The following is a 14494-nucleotide window of genomic DNA, read 5'->3' as shown; positions in this document are numbered from 1 at the left end:
ATTTAACCATTGCAGGAGTTCCTTTTAAGTGGTGCAGTAATCTCTCTCCAGCTAATTTAGTGTTGTAATAAGGCACCACCCTCACAAGTCCTTTGTGTTCTTGTGTCAATACTGCCCCCAAACCAAAAGTGCTGGCATCTGCATCTGTCAGAAAAGTGGGTCTGAAACACAGACCAAAAAGGAGCAACATGCTCTTCAGTGGAGCTATATAGCCATCAGCAGGGCGATCTCAAAAGCCTTTTGCTAATTTTGAACATACCCGATTTCATTCAGATTTCCTCTAAAATGTGATTTACTTTCTCAGCAAGACCATGATATGGTAAAATTCAACAATAAACCTCAAACAGAAGCTGACTGAGATGTATCTGGTGAGCCAGAATGCTTCAGTACAGATTCAGTTTCGTTCTTGACTATGGGGGTTCCTTGCCCACTGCCCAGGATTCAGCTTGAACCAGATCATGTCCTTAGTTGGGACTGAAGATCCTTAACCAAAGATCTCTAAGGAAAATGTCTCTCAGTTTTGCTCTTTTCTGTTTCAAGCATACAACAGGACAGTGGGGAAAAAATCCAAAAGGAATCTCGGACATTACTTTCATCTCCTTGCCTCTTATGGTTTTCTTTGCTGGCATTTACTAAACCTGTGAGCCCTCACACAGTTATAGGTTCCCATCTTCAATAGCTCCTGCTTGCCTGAGCATTTAACAAACAGTTCAGTTGCACGAGAACATTGACAGCTCAGGTTCCACATGCTTCTCCATCTCCAAAGAGGTTTCATCTATTCCCAGCCTTTCTTTAGCTACCATAGCATGTAGTGATGCCATAGTTGCTGCCCTTGGGGAGAGGACATCCTGCACACTGCAAGCTTAGTGCTCATAAGATATTGGTTCAATTGAGCTACATATTTCAAATTAATTTCCATGGACTGAAGTTGCAGGACACATTTTTTGCTATTTATCATACAGCAATTAGCAAAGATAGCATCCAAACTCATGGTTAGGTTGTCTGCTGTCCACAACTCTTGGTTAAACCCAGAAATTTGTCTCTTAAGCCTAACTTCATACAAGTTGCTTTGCTTTTGCTTAGAGCCCTCATTTCGACTGTGGAGTGGGTGGGTGCAGCTGTGTAGACATGCAGGACACGGTGTCTGTTAAATCCTCTTGTGAGCTGCTGGGCAGCAGTGAGATGTGAGCATGAGGAGGTAATACAAGTCATTCAGCACAGAAGTGAGCACAACATTTAGACTGATGACAGGACAGCTGTGGGTCAAGCATACAGGCTGTGTCTTTACTGCAGAGTAGAGGTTAATGTATTTTATTCACACCCAGCACATAACCCAGAACACTCCATCTGGCTATGCTGTGCAAGTGCAGCCTGAGAAAACGACATACCTTAAAAAAATTACTCACACAAGAAAAATGATGCTAAAACAACATGAGAAGAGCATGGATTAAAATGCCATAAGCAGAGAAATACATGCTGAGGGTTCTAACTTTGTCCTCAGGTCACCCTGCTTTCAGTAGAAGGGAAGAGGAAGGAATGCAAAGGTAGTTCTTATAGCTCTGAGGCTCATGGCAAGACTCAGGCTGAGATGCCTTGTTCCCACCCACTCAGAGCAGGTGACATGCTCTCCATAGGCCTACATGCCACATTAATTCCTCAAAGAGGCATTAAATCTCTAGTAAATGAGGAGCTGGATGAGGTCTAGACTGACCAAACTACCAAACTGGACTGACTCAGTCACCTATCCCATGTGGACTACCCAAGAGCCATAAGGCATTGGGAGTGACTTTTTCCAAACCCAGTGCAGAGCAGGGTGCTGTCCAGGACCTCTGATCCTGCTTCACAACTCACTGGAAGAATGAAGAAATCACTCAGACATGCACTATAAAAAGCCTGTATATTTACTTAGTTTCATAATGGAAAATTAAAAGTAATTGCAGAGGAGGAGGAGGCATTTTTTCAGTTGCAAGTGCAATATTATCCACTTCCATATTTTATCATTGGAGTGGCACAAGTAATCAAGAAGTATCATGTGGTCATTTTTGTCAAGTGCCTTTTTGTCACAGGCAACTGTTTCTTTGCATGTGCCCATTTCAGAAGAAGAAATTGGTTAGATCCCCATCGTGCCCTGCTCCAAATCCTCTGTGCAGAGGAGGCATTGCTTCACACTGGCAGTACTGGGGCAAGAATTATTTATATTGAAGAGGATCAGGCTCTGCATTTTGAAACGTCTTTGCTTAGAAATACATATGATTAATATCAGTATGCAAGTATGTTATATAAATATTGAAACCTTGTGGTTCTAATTAAAGGCCTACAGACTGATACTGACTTTTGGTTGGTATAAATGAGTGTGTACAAGAATTTACCCGCTCAGAATCTGTCCTTACCTGTTTTGTTTGCCTCAAATATATATAAAGGTTCAAGCAAAAGACTTGACACTTTACAAGAAACATCCTGCATTTAATCCCAGTTCTGCCCCAAAATTTCCCACTGACTTCACTATTCCATGTGTCTGGGTAACATCCACTGGTTTGGGGCTTAGTCCTAAGAAAGACTACTAAAGGTAACAAATAAATACAGGAGGAAACAATAACAAATAATCAACAACAATAATAAAACTGGAATTCAAGTGTGACGTATGTTTGTAATTGTCTGTGTTAGAAAATAATCAACTAAATAGCAATAAATAATAAAAATTTATATTAACAATTCATTTGTGCTGATACAGACCTTCAAGTTCATTATATTAATTTACTAATTAATTAGGCACTACATCACCTGGCACCTACATAGATTTTATTACAATTTATGGATGGAAAAACTAAGAGTCTTGCCTAGGGACACAGTGAATCAGTGGCAGAGCTGGACACAGAACTGGAATATCCTCCAAAGCTCTATGTCTGTTTACAGCATAAAGTTGCCCTGATTTTCTGAATAATTTAGTTCAGCAGATGCAATTCTCAGTGTGGGGACTTCAATTTGGGTGCAAGATGGAGTTATTTTGTTTGAGCTTAAATCAGTTCTTAATTATATCAAGCTAGTTATATAAAGGCAGTTTTAAAAATATCCTTGTAGGCATCTACATTTTGGGCTATTGACTTAAAAACACACCTTTAGTTTAAATGCTGCAATTTTCCTCATAGGTGCCAAGTCACAGCAGCTCTTGAGGTCCCTCCCTTCAGCATTTCACCAGCAAACCTCACCTGCTGAACTGAGATGTGCAATTTTGAGTGTCTCCACCTAAACAAATATTGCCCCTGAAAATGGTTAAAGACAGAGCTAGTGCAATTTTGTTTGGCCTTTTAATAAATGGTTTAAAATTCTTCAAAGTCAGGGTTTGCAACCGAGTCTCAGTTGCTCAAGGTGATGCTGTTAGTGCTGGGAGCTGAGTTAGTTACAAGACAATGACCCTTCCACACTCCCTCTCCTGGGTATCACAGGACACTTCCATCAGGGAACATTAACTGATGGACTTTTCTGAAACTGAGCCCCTTCCATTTGGTCACCCGCACCTACGTCCGGGCAAGAGGAGGACCCTTGGTTATCTGTGTCTTGCTCAGTGTCTCCGCGGGTCACGCTGGCCCTGGGACACAGACACAAAGACTCCTGGGCCCTCTCCCTTTCCTAGCAGTGCGTGCCAGCCTGGCAGGATGGTGTGGGAGTTTCGCACTGGCCCAGTGAGATGGAGGCAAACCAAGGGCTGCGTAAGGAATGCAGGAGAACTGCACAGGATAATGGGAAACATTATTTATAGCCTGAATGCAGAAAACCTCCCCTTCCTCCCCCCTCTCCAACAGACAAACCCATGTCCAGTAATGACAAAGTCATTACCTTTTTATTATTTTTCAATAGGATTCAGATGTAGCGTGTCTGTTCCTTACAGGCTGATCTGATGGCTCTGGTCTCCTGTCACGCTGGGAGCACTCATCTAAACGCACCAAGTGGGTGTGGAGTCACCAGCCATGCTTTAGAAAATTTGGGCCTTACCCTCCCAGAAGCCTGTTATCTCACTTATTAGGGGAGAATTATAATGTTTCCCTTCCTCCCGAGAGGCATTTGGGACTACAATAAAGGCCCTGTGAGAACTGCTGCAAGATCAAAGCAGGGATCCCATTGGAGAAGTTCAGCATAGTGCTGTCCCTGATAAGACATGGATTTGGGGGATCCTAATAGAAACAATGGGCTTTTCAATATTTTTTTTCCTAGCACAAATGTTATTCTTGAGAAAAATATTTTTTTCTTGTGGAAATCCTAAAATTATATGATACTCAGATACGGAAAAGGCTGAAATTCTTTTAGATTTGATGTTTTTCAAGCTTTCCATCCTGATATTGTATTTCCTGTGAGAAGTCCCTATTCTGACATGCTATTGCTCACTGTTCCACCACTGATCATTCTCTGAAAAGCTTCCTCCTTCACCTGCTGCCCCTCTGTAACTCCAATCTTCCTTTATTTTCTTGCATTTAATGCCATAGTATGCTTTGTCTTTGTTTTTATGCTTTGTAAATGTCCTTCCCTCACTTTGTACCCTCAACAAGACCCCTATGTGTGGGTCTGATAACCCACGTAGCACCCATGTCTCTGGGATTTATTTTGAGATCTGCTGCTTGTTTATTTATTTCCCTTTTAGCACACCCAGCGAGGCCTGTGTGGCAGGAGATGTGAAGGGAGGTGATTATGGGAGACTATTTCCCCTTGCTGCTCATTCATGACAAACAAAGAGCAGTGATTGATGATTAAAAATGCATTCTCTGGGCTTGTTTTCTTTTGTTTTACCATTATGGAGATATTATAAATACTGAATACTAATCAATTCAGACCTGGTGGGACCTCACAGACCTTCTACAATCCCAGGGCTTTGCTCTTCCTTCTAACCTCTGCAGCTTTCTCCTCTCTCCTTTGTTTCTAAATGACAGACCTCCATCCCAACCAAAAAGGATTAAGTTAACTTTGGAGGAATTTGGACTGTCTGGGCTCTCGCCTCTGCCAAACACCCATACTCTCCCCTGAAAGGATAGGCTCTATGCTAAGGCACCCGGGCATTTCCATGCCCTTTTTTTGCCCTGCAATGGGGTGGAAACAAAAATTAATTCCTCAGATCAAAGGAAAATATTTTGGAAGCCCAGAGTGCCACAAATTTGCTTGCAAAGTGGATACCTTGTGGGTAGGAGAAGACGTCAGGAAGTCCCCTCTAAAAAACTCATTATTCATAGCAGTAAGGCTGGATTTCTCCCTGGGCATTTCTGTGCAAAAGCCAGAGAGCCACATCTGATTCTGCAACATTACACAATGTCCAGATAAACAGCAAACTCGGTGGCGCTTGCATTCTTTTATCTTTATTCAGTCAAATTAACTGCTTTCTCTTTCCCTTCCCGCACCCCTGCCCTCACCTCGTTCTCCCTCATTCATGTAAAATACAGACACGCCACGCTGGCCTCTGCAAAAAATTGATCAAAATCATCTATCCCAATGAAATGAGAAGATTTCGCTTCACTTTGACCTAAACTACTACTTTTCTCTAATCAGCTATTTCCTGTGAGATTTTTCCAGTGTTCTGCTGAAGTCAATATTAAATCTCCCATACAACAAAGCTCGGATTGACTCCAGTGTGAGCACAGTTATGTTGAGCCTCAGCTTTTGCTGAAATCCCCCCAGAGAGCAGAGTGAGGTCCCTCTTCTGCTCCTGGCTGCACATGGGCAGACCCAAGGTGCTGACGGGGACACCAGGACACCAGCAGAGTGTAACAGCAAGCAGCACAAGGGTTTGGTTGCCTGCGTAGCTCAGATTACAGAAAATAAAATACAGTGGGCACTGACATAGATTTTTCTTAATATGCTTAGAACCAGCCCAGGAATAGCTGAGCTCAGCTGGAACATATCAGGAAGGAGAAGGAAGAGAATCTGAGCTGGGCTAGCAAGAAATTTTAGTCTGAACCATATGGCAAGAAACTGCAGTGTGTTCTTATCTTGAAGCCTGAGGATTTATTTTATGCACATAATTCCCTGATCATCTTGATGTAGCATCTCCTAGGAGGAGGGTGTTACACTATCTAACCACCACTGCTGGAAGTTGACAATCTCTCTATCATCTTAACTTTCTTAAATAATTTTAAATATATATCTGTGTTTATGAAATATCAGGGGCCTGATCCCATTGAAGTCTGGGGAAGGACTCTAATCAGTTTGAGTTGGCATTTGGATCAAGCCCATAGACACTCACTACTTTTTTCTTTAAGTATTGTATCTCTGCATCACATCTATGCATGCTACTCTTCTGTAGTACACCCAGGGTCTTCCTCTCCCTTTGAAATCTGTGATGTTTTTTCTATTAGAACAGCATTTCTCTATAATCTGGGTTCAAAAATGAAAGCCACTGCTCGCAAGTAATGAGGGAGCCTAAAATGCTGATTTTTAGGCAATACACTTTATCCCTCTGTTTCCAAATTTACCTCTTCCCTCTTCTCAGAGCAGTGTGTAACCAACTCAAAGTGAAGGGGGCTTTGCAGCACTAAAGTAAATATGCTTGTTTCACCAGATTCAGCACACAGATTGATCGAAGCCACTCTTTGGCGAGCCTCTGCAATGCAATGGTAGCTTTACACAGTGGTCTGTTCAAGGGAAATGTTATTATTGCCATATTTTCAAACATACACACTTTCACCCAAAGATCCTAACTCATCTGGCAGTTTGTTTCAATGATACCACTTAGCATAAGCTTGGCAGAGACAGAAATGCATGTGTATGCATGTCTGTATGTATATGTATGCACATGTCCTACACCCACCCACACCACTTACTAATCCACTGGCTGATGTATTTATGGCTAGTTTGCTTACAAACCATTGCCCTCTGAGGAGCTCACAGCCACCTCCTGCAACCATGGCACACACTTGTCTCAACAGTAAAACCTGTACTTCAGAGAAGGAGAAAGAGTGTTTATAGCCTGGTTAAGGCCAGTGCCCTTTATGCACATGTGAAGTCCAGACCAGACACGCTTTTTGGCAATGTTACATTTAAGGTGTACTCTCCTTGCTGCCTGGTTCATGCACCTCCCAGCCCATTTCTCTGCAGTCACAGTGAACTCCCAGAGGCCCCAGGAACAGGAGGACCTGCTTCCCTTCTCCCTTTAGCTGATAGCCTCTCTTCTCTTTCTCCTTCAGAAGATTTTTCTCATATTCTGAACTCTCATGAAAAACAGGCCATGCTCGGGGTTACATAGCATAGCAAAGCCAAGAAGCATCACTCTGAAGCTGGATTAGAGAATGAGCCTGGAACATTTTCTCTAGAAAAATGAATCTAGAACTTGGAGAGAGAAAAATACAGCCAGTTCCCATCTGATTTGCTCAGACTAGAACAGAAGCTGGGGCAATTCTTCAGTCCATGATATTAAAGAGGTCAGAGAGAAAATCACACTGCTCCTAGGAATAAATGAATAGGATTACAGAGTATGACGACACTGCACAGTACAATACTGGTTAAAGATACCTGAGCTACTGCTGAGTAAGTGCAGCAAGCATTGGAAAATTATACCAGACAGATCACTGTACTAATACAGCCATACTCTTCTGATATCAAGCTACTCAGGTATCTCTAAAACTGTGAGGTGTACATATGTACTAAACACTGCAACTGCCGCTTCAACTGTTTTGTCACTGTACCTCAACATCCTAATCTGTAAAATTGGAGGAAGGGGCAGGGGGGAGAAGATCACTGCTGCTATATTCGGAAGGAGCTATGAGACTTATTTGATGTTCTTTAAGAGCCCTGAAACCTCAGAGAAGGGCAATTTATTGTTCTTATTTTCCTGTGATCACACTATTCCCACTGGGATTGTTTATTTCTCAGCTCTGGGTTTCAATTTATTTATTTCTCATTGTGCTCTGGGTTTTCACGCAGAGCAATTTCCCCTAGCAAAGACTGAAGGGACTATTTTCCCTTTCTGGCTTCAACTTAACAAACGTACAGGCTGATAAATCCTCTTGTGAAAATCCTACAGGGTGAAGCAGGCTCTAGATCAAAGGGAAGAAACATTTGTCCTCTAGTATGCTACCAATATCAGCAGAACCTCCTCACCTTCATAAAATGATCCTTCATAAAAGCTCATGTTCCACCCTCCCACTCTCAGTTCCCAGATCCAGACTTCTGACTTTGCCACACATTTCTGCCACCCAGATCTGACAGTGTAATCTGGCTCTATTGGCATTAAAAGTTCAATTTCCTTGTGAAAGACACATTTGAGAGCAGCAGGAAGTAAGGAAGCACAGAGAATAGTACTGGATCCCAGGCTGGCTGGTATGTGGAGCTACAGGTCCTATGTGAGTTTGGGGGGAAGCCCCACCCAACTCCACATCCTAGCTCCACCTGGGAATGCCATGCAGAGAGCAACCACCTCCGTGCCTCTCAGGATACTAGATCTGGGCAGACTTTGCTTGTCTCTGCTTTGGTCTGGTTCCAGGTAGCTCTCCTTCCTGCTCCAACGTCACAAACATGCTGTACCTGAGACACCTATGGAAATACAAAGGTCACTGCGCCGCTGTGAGTGCAGAGCTTGTTCCAAGCAGCAGACACACCCAGCATGCCCATGGACCTGCCTCCATGCGGTCTCCATGCGATGCACTCAGTCCTGGGAGAAGCTGAAAGCAGGTCCTCAGTAACCCCAGCTCAGTCTAGCTCCTTCTGCATGCTGGAGCCATTATTATAAACAACTCAGGAATGGTCCCAGGCCCAGTCCCAAAGTCCTTGCTCTAATTCAGATATCAGGGAAGGTGATAAAGGTGAATGCATACAGACCAAAGGAATCAGGGAATGGCCTTTGGATGTAAAAAGACTGGGCCATTTATATTGCCAAAGTCAGCAGGGTATTTAAAGTGGGAAGTGTCTGACGTCTTTATATGTCCCTTGGCTCTACTGCACATGGCAGCCCCAGAGCAGAGGAGTAGCTAAAGCACTTGCTTAACCAGAAGTACTGGAAAGGTCCCAAGTGGTATCAAAGAGTTTTGAGTAACTGTTGAACCATCTGCTTTCGGGGGTGTATCTCACATTCTTAAGATCTGAATCATGATTCACAAACCCAGATAATCCCTTCAGTGTATTTAGGAGAAAACTATGGATTTTTGGTTCTATGCAAACTACACCTAACCTCTGTTATTACACTGTTTCTCTCTGGGACCATTATGAAGTAATCTGAGTGTCCACAACTGATTCATGTACTTGAAAAAGTAGATAATAATGTCATGAAAATGTGTAGGAAAGGTTTGGAGCTTGCCAGTACACTAAGGGTATGTACAGATTATCTCAAGTGGTTGAATTATTACAGCTCATTGTTCCCCTCTCCCCAGCTGAGACACAGGACCTGACCATACTCCTGAGCATTTGAAATGGCAAAGCAAAATATATTTGTCTGAACCAACATAAATACCAGCATGGTTCAACCAGGCATGTTTTACTCTGAAACTGCACTGATAATTACTGTAGCAACTTTACTGGTTACCTATTTAACTAAGGTTAGACTTGAATCATACTCCTATACCAATAAATTTGGTTTGGTGCTATTGGAGACACACTGCTTTTCTGTGGATTGAAATAGTTTATTGGTTTCAATGGTTTATATGATAAAACAGGTTATATAATAGTGCATACCAAACTGTGCCCAGCGGACTTATAGCCAGATTTTAATATCCTAGCTTTAGTTGAAGAGCCCTACATGTTAAACCTCAGACTCCCTAAGAGCAAGCTGGGGTAACTTCCCGTAGATAAATGGAAATCTAGTGCAAAATTTGCCTCTTGTTATTAACATTACACTCTCTGATAACCAAACAGACCCAAAACTGACCCAGTAATTTTAGGGGCTCAGTGGGAACAACAGTCAGGAATCCTTGTAGGCACTTCCATAAAAATACCCCTATGAGTGTAGCTAAAATGGAGAAAACAATTCAGGTAAAAAATTAAAAGGAAAATTCTAGAAAGCTTTGGTGAGACACAGCTGCTAATCAGTCCAGAAGGGTGGGGAGGATAATTTATTGCTATAAAGTGGACTTATGTTCCCTTACCTGTGAATGTTATCATCTTTGATAAGCCATATGCATGCATATTTTATATTTCTATGTTAAAAAGCAAAGTACAATCTTATAATAAAAAAAGCCCAGTAAGTACAAGGCCAGGTTGCCCATAGAGGCAGGTGTGTGTGTGTGTGTGTGTGTGTTCATGAAATGCTCCTTCCTCCCTGCCCAAAGAGCCTGCCTTTATAGCATGGTCACGAGATGGAGTTACTGTAAACATGGCCTTCTAAAGTCACCAAAAAAGTTCAGCACCCCTTGCAGGAAGGATCAGTTTACACCATCTAATTTTTCTGTCTGACTAAGACATTAAGTCAGATATCGTTTCCTGCTCACAGCCCATTTATCCATTCAACCAAGCTTTCTCTCTGTCCTCTCCTGGATTACTTCCTGAATCTTTCTGTCCCCTTTCTGTTCTCTGTGTTTCCAATGTGCTCACCATTTTTCCCAAAAAACATTTCTCCTGAGCTTTTTCTAATATGAAGCTGAACATCTTCATAGGTATCTGCAATTCTCTTTGGCCCAAATCCTGAGGCACCCATTCTGATTTTATTCTAGAAAATTCCTGTCATAGCCACTAGGCACACTGAACTTCTAGCACACCTTGGGATCTGACCAGCAGAAAAAGCTCAGCTATCCCATGTGCAGGGAGGAGAGGAAATCAGTAGCCAGATCCCAGAGACAGGGGTCAGCTCACTGTCCATTGGTGATGAGAGCACAAAACCTCTTCCACAAGCAGTGAGGAGCAGGAGTGCTCCGTGGAATGCACAACTGGCTCTCCCTGGGCAGCACTAAATACTGTTTCCTGCTATACTCCTGTGCTCATACAACACTGAACAACTTCTAGGCAAAGGACAGCTGTTGCTGCCACCACAGAGACAATAACCAAAACACTTAGGAAAGGCAAGGATGCTAGTTTTAAAAGAGCATAGGTGAGAGACTCTGAGGTGAGAGAACAGTATCATCAAGTGCCTGCAGCACTGTGTCGGTCTGCTGGGAGACCCGGTGGGAATCAGGCTAGTTGCACCTCTCTGGGAAGTGGGGAAAGCTGTGTGTGCTGCCCACACATCCACGCTGCCCACAGAGGGCAACAGTGCCCAAAATATTTCAAGATGGGCAAAATTTATTCAACCCTAGCCCCCAATAAGGGGGAGCTCTGATCCAGACACCTGTTCACTCACAAGTCTGGATTCAGTTTATTCTCAACAGGTCAGCTTGGGGAGGTTTCCTTCAGGAAATCTACTACTGACTTCAGCTGGATTTTCCAGCCTCCATAGCCCAGACCATCACAGCTTGCAATGGGCTGTGGTGAGTGTCAGCTTCTCTCTCACTGCATCATGGAGCCTGAAGGAGAGGGTGTCCTATTAGCTCATATGCTGTGAGTTTGCAGCCCCTTGGATGATCCTGACTGGAATTTCACTAGTCCCAGTAAAGCTCCCTGCAGACAGAAAGGGGAAATAGCTCTGTGCTCTGTTCCCCTCCTGCACCCAAACATGGTATCTGCATCCAGGGAACAATGACTTTAAAAGGACTTCAAAAACAGGCATTATTTGTCATCTGGAAGAGCTATAAAAAGAAACACTTCTCAAGTAGTGAGTGTGAATACCATTACTTTACAGATTCAAGGGAAAAAAGCAGATAACCTTGGGGAGACCCGACCTTCAAACAGGTTCAAATTACTTTACCATGTTTTCCCTTCCTCTCTCCCGCCCAAGCACAAAATTACATACATGTACACATTCCCACACATACATACTCCCACATAAACAGAAGTTTGTAGACATGCCTATGTCCTCTCTTGCACACACACACACACACACACACACACACACACACACACACACACACACAAACACACACACACACACAAAACCTCCTGTCCATGTTCTTATGTACAGGCACTTGCCCCCATTCACATTTCCACCCATTTTTTCTGCACTCCAATGGCACTCTCACAGAGAGAGTGCACACACACACAAAGCATAAAATGCAAACACAGTATGATAACTGCAGAAGAAAGATCTGACCTCTCAATGCTATCATTGTTGGGATTTATTTTGGAAAGGAATTTTAGTACTTGTTTCAGATCCACAGTGTTTAGATGTCAGAACCCAGGACATTATATTGTATTCTCCTGAAAAGCTGAGACTATGGTATCCACCATCAGTGTTTTTTTTCTGGAAGTCACAATGCAGTGTTTTCTCTACTGTTTTTCACAACTGAAACTAGCCAAGCCATCCAAAACCTGGTAGACTTTCTCACCCCTGCTTTCTGTGGGAACAGTACAACTGTCCTTAGCAAACAGACTTACCTAATCTTCAGTGGGTTTGGCAAAGGAAGTGATTGTATTTTTGTATTTTTATTGCCCACTGCAAGGGAGGCATAAGGAAAATCAGGTGGATGGAAGGAAAGAGAAGACGTACTGTAAGGCCAGTCTACTGGTATGAGAGTTTATGCTGCTGGTCTAGAAGGTCTTATCTTACCATAAACTTTGACCAGAGAGAACTGAGCCACTGTGAAAATGGGAAGCAATGTCAACTCTCACATGAAATGTGTCAGTGAGAAGAGTTGCCTGGACTCTGAGAAATAATTTGGGTCAGACAGCAATGCCTGGACACTGAAAATGTTCCTGATGACCCAGACATTGACAGAAATGTCTTTACTGGCTTTTAGGGAGAGCAGTTACACTGCATGGCCTGGATGACTCCTAAAAATATCAGTCTTGGTAAACTACTACAGAAGTCATTTCAGATTGTAAAGCAATGGGAAGATCTTTCTTGGTAGGTCTGGCTGACTAGCAGAGAGCACCTTCTGGAAAAGCCTGTGCCTTGTTCAGTCTCAGAGTATTTCCAGCTTTAGAACAGAAATTATATTGAGATCTTCATCATTTGTTCCAGAGGATGTGACAAAAGGTCTTCAGAAATCTTGTGAATGGCCAGTTCTGTCACTGAGCACCTCCTGCCCCTCCTGGCATCACAGATGTGATAAAAATCTTGCAACGGAATAGCAGTGAAGCAGAAATTTAAGGAAAAAAAAATCCTCCACTCTAGTGCCTGACATTCTTTTTAGGATGCCAATAAAAGATAATGTTACCTGTAAAATGTGCAAGCTGCTTCTAGCTCTGCACCTCCCTCCTCTCCTACGCCCTTCTTCTGAATTTGTACTATCCCCACAGTGGACAGAGACTCAGGAGAAAAGAGCTCCAGGGCAAGAATGTCACAGACAGACCCTCACAATTAAATCAGCAGTTAAAGGAAAACGCGACAGAGGTGCTGAGAATCCAACAGCTCTGCTGCCCGTGCCATTTATAGCCTTAGTTGTTTCAAGGAAGCTTTTGGACTCTCTGATTGAGTTTTGGATAAAGCTGTGAATATCTCAGTGAATATTCTAACATCCATGTCAAATGTGGGACAGGTGCGAGGAAAGGCTGGGGGAGATGAGGCTGGGAGAAACACACTCAACACTGCAGAACAGAACCAGTGTGTCAAACTCAGCTCTAAGAGCACTCCAGTGGGTTGTGTCTGTCCCAGTGTGAGCCATTTCAGCTGCCTCACACTCTTGCACAGTCATATGTTCAAGGACAAATGCTTCAATTTTCAAAATGTTCCTGTTTTCCAGAGGCATAAACTATTTGTCAAAGTGCTCAGAAAGTTTGGCTGCTCCTCTTTTTTTAGTTTTCCCATGCATTTGGGACACTCCTGCTACTGGGATCTCAGTATGTAATACAGATTAAATGACTTTGTGCTGATGCAGTGAATTTCATCAGAAGATCTCACAGCATTTGAAAATTAATTAATTAAACTCTCATGGCACCCTACTGCTGGTATTACCATCTTATTTAGATGGCAACAGAGGCATGGAGAAATAACTGCTTTATTGTGGACCACCCAGAACATCTTCAGAAAAGCTGGAAAAAGAGCTCTGTGGGCCTGATGCAAAGTCCCTTCTTCAAGTGACTTGACCAATTCCCTCCCTGCCAATTATCCCACAGATTGCTAAGGATCTTTGGTGCAGCCTAACGCAGCATGAAAAAGTTCATCAGAGGAGATTTTTGTTGGAGGATATAGAATTGCTTTGGAGAAAAGCAAAATTTAAAGCATACTCAAAGTATGATAATTAGGAGGGGTCCAGTGGGAAAAAGCAGAGGTTTATTCCTTGGTCTGAATTGAATTGTACAGATAATGCCTACAAGACTTTTCTTACTCTGGCAGAGGACACCTTGGACTTGAGCTTTGCTGCTTTCATCTGCTTTGCAGTGCCTCCAATGAATAGGATTTGTCTGAATGAAGCATTTTCCCTATGGGAAGCTGCCTTGGTGCCTTTAAGATTTGGAGTGATGCCCTCTGAAAGGGAAGCAAGAATATTTCACAGGGACTCTATCCTTCAGGAAAAAAGCCCAAACCATGTCTTTCCAAGATGGGGTCAACTCGTCAGCC

Source organism: Motacilla alba, chromosome 21 (assembly GCF_015832195.1).
Source record: "Motacilla alba alba isolate MOTALB_02 chromosome 21, Motacilla_alba_V1.0_pri, whole genome shotgun sequence".
In the NCBI taxonomy this organism is placed as follows: domain Eukaryota; kingdom Metazoa; phylum Chordata; class Aves; order Passeriformes; family Motacillidae; genus Motacilla; species Motacilla alba.
The sequence above is the reverse complement of the archived record's forward strand: the minus strand, read 5'-3'. Positions refer to the sequence as shown.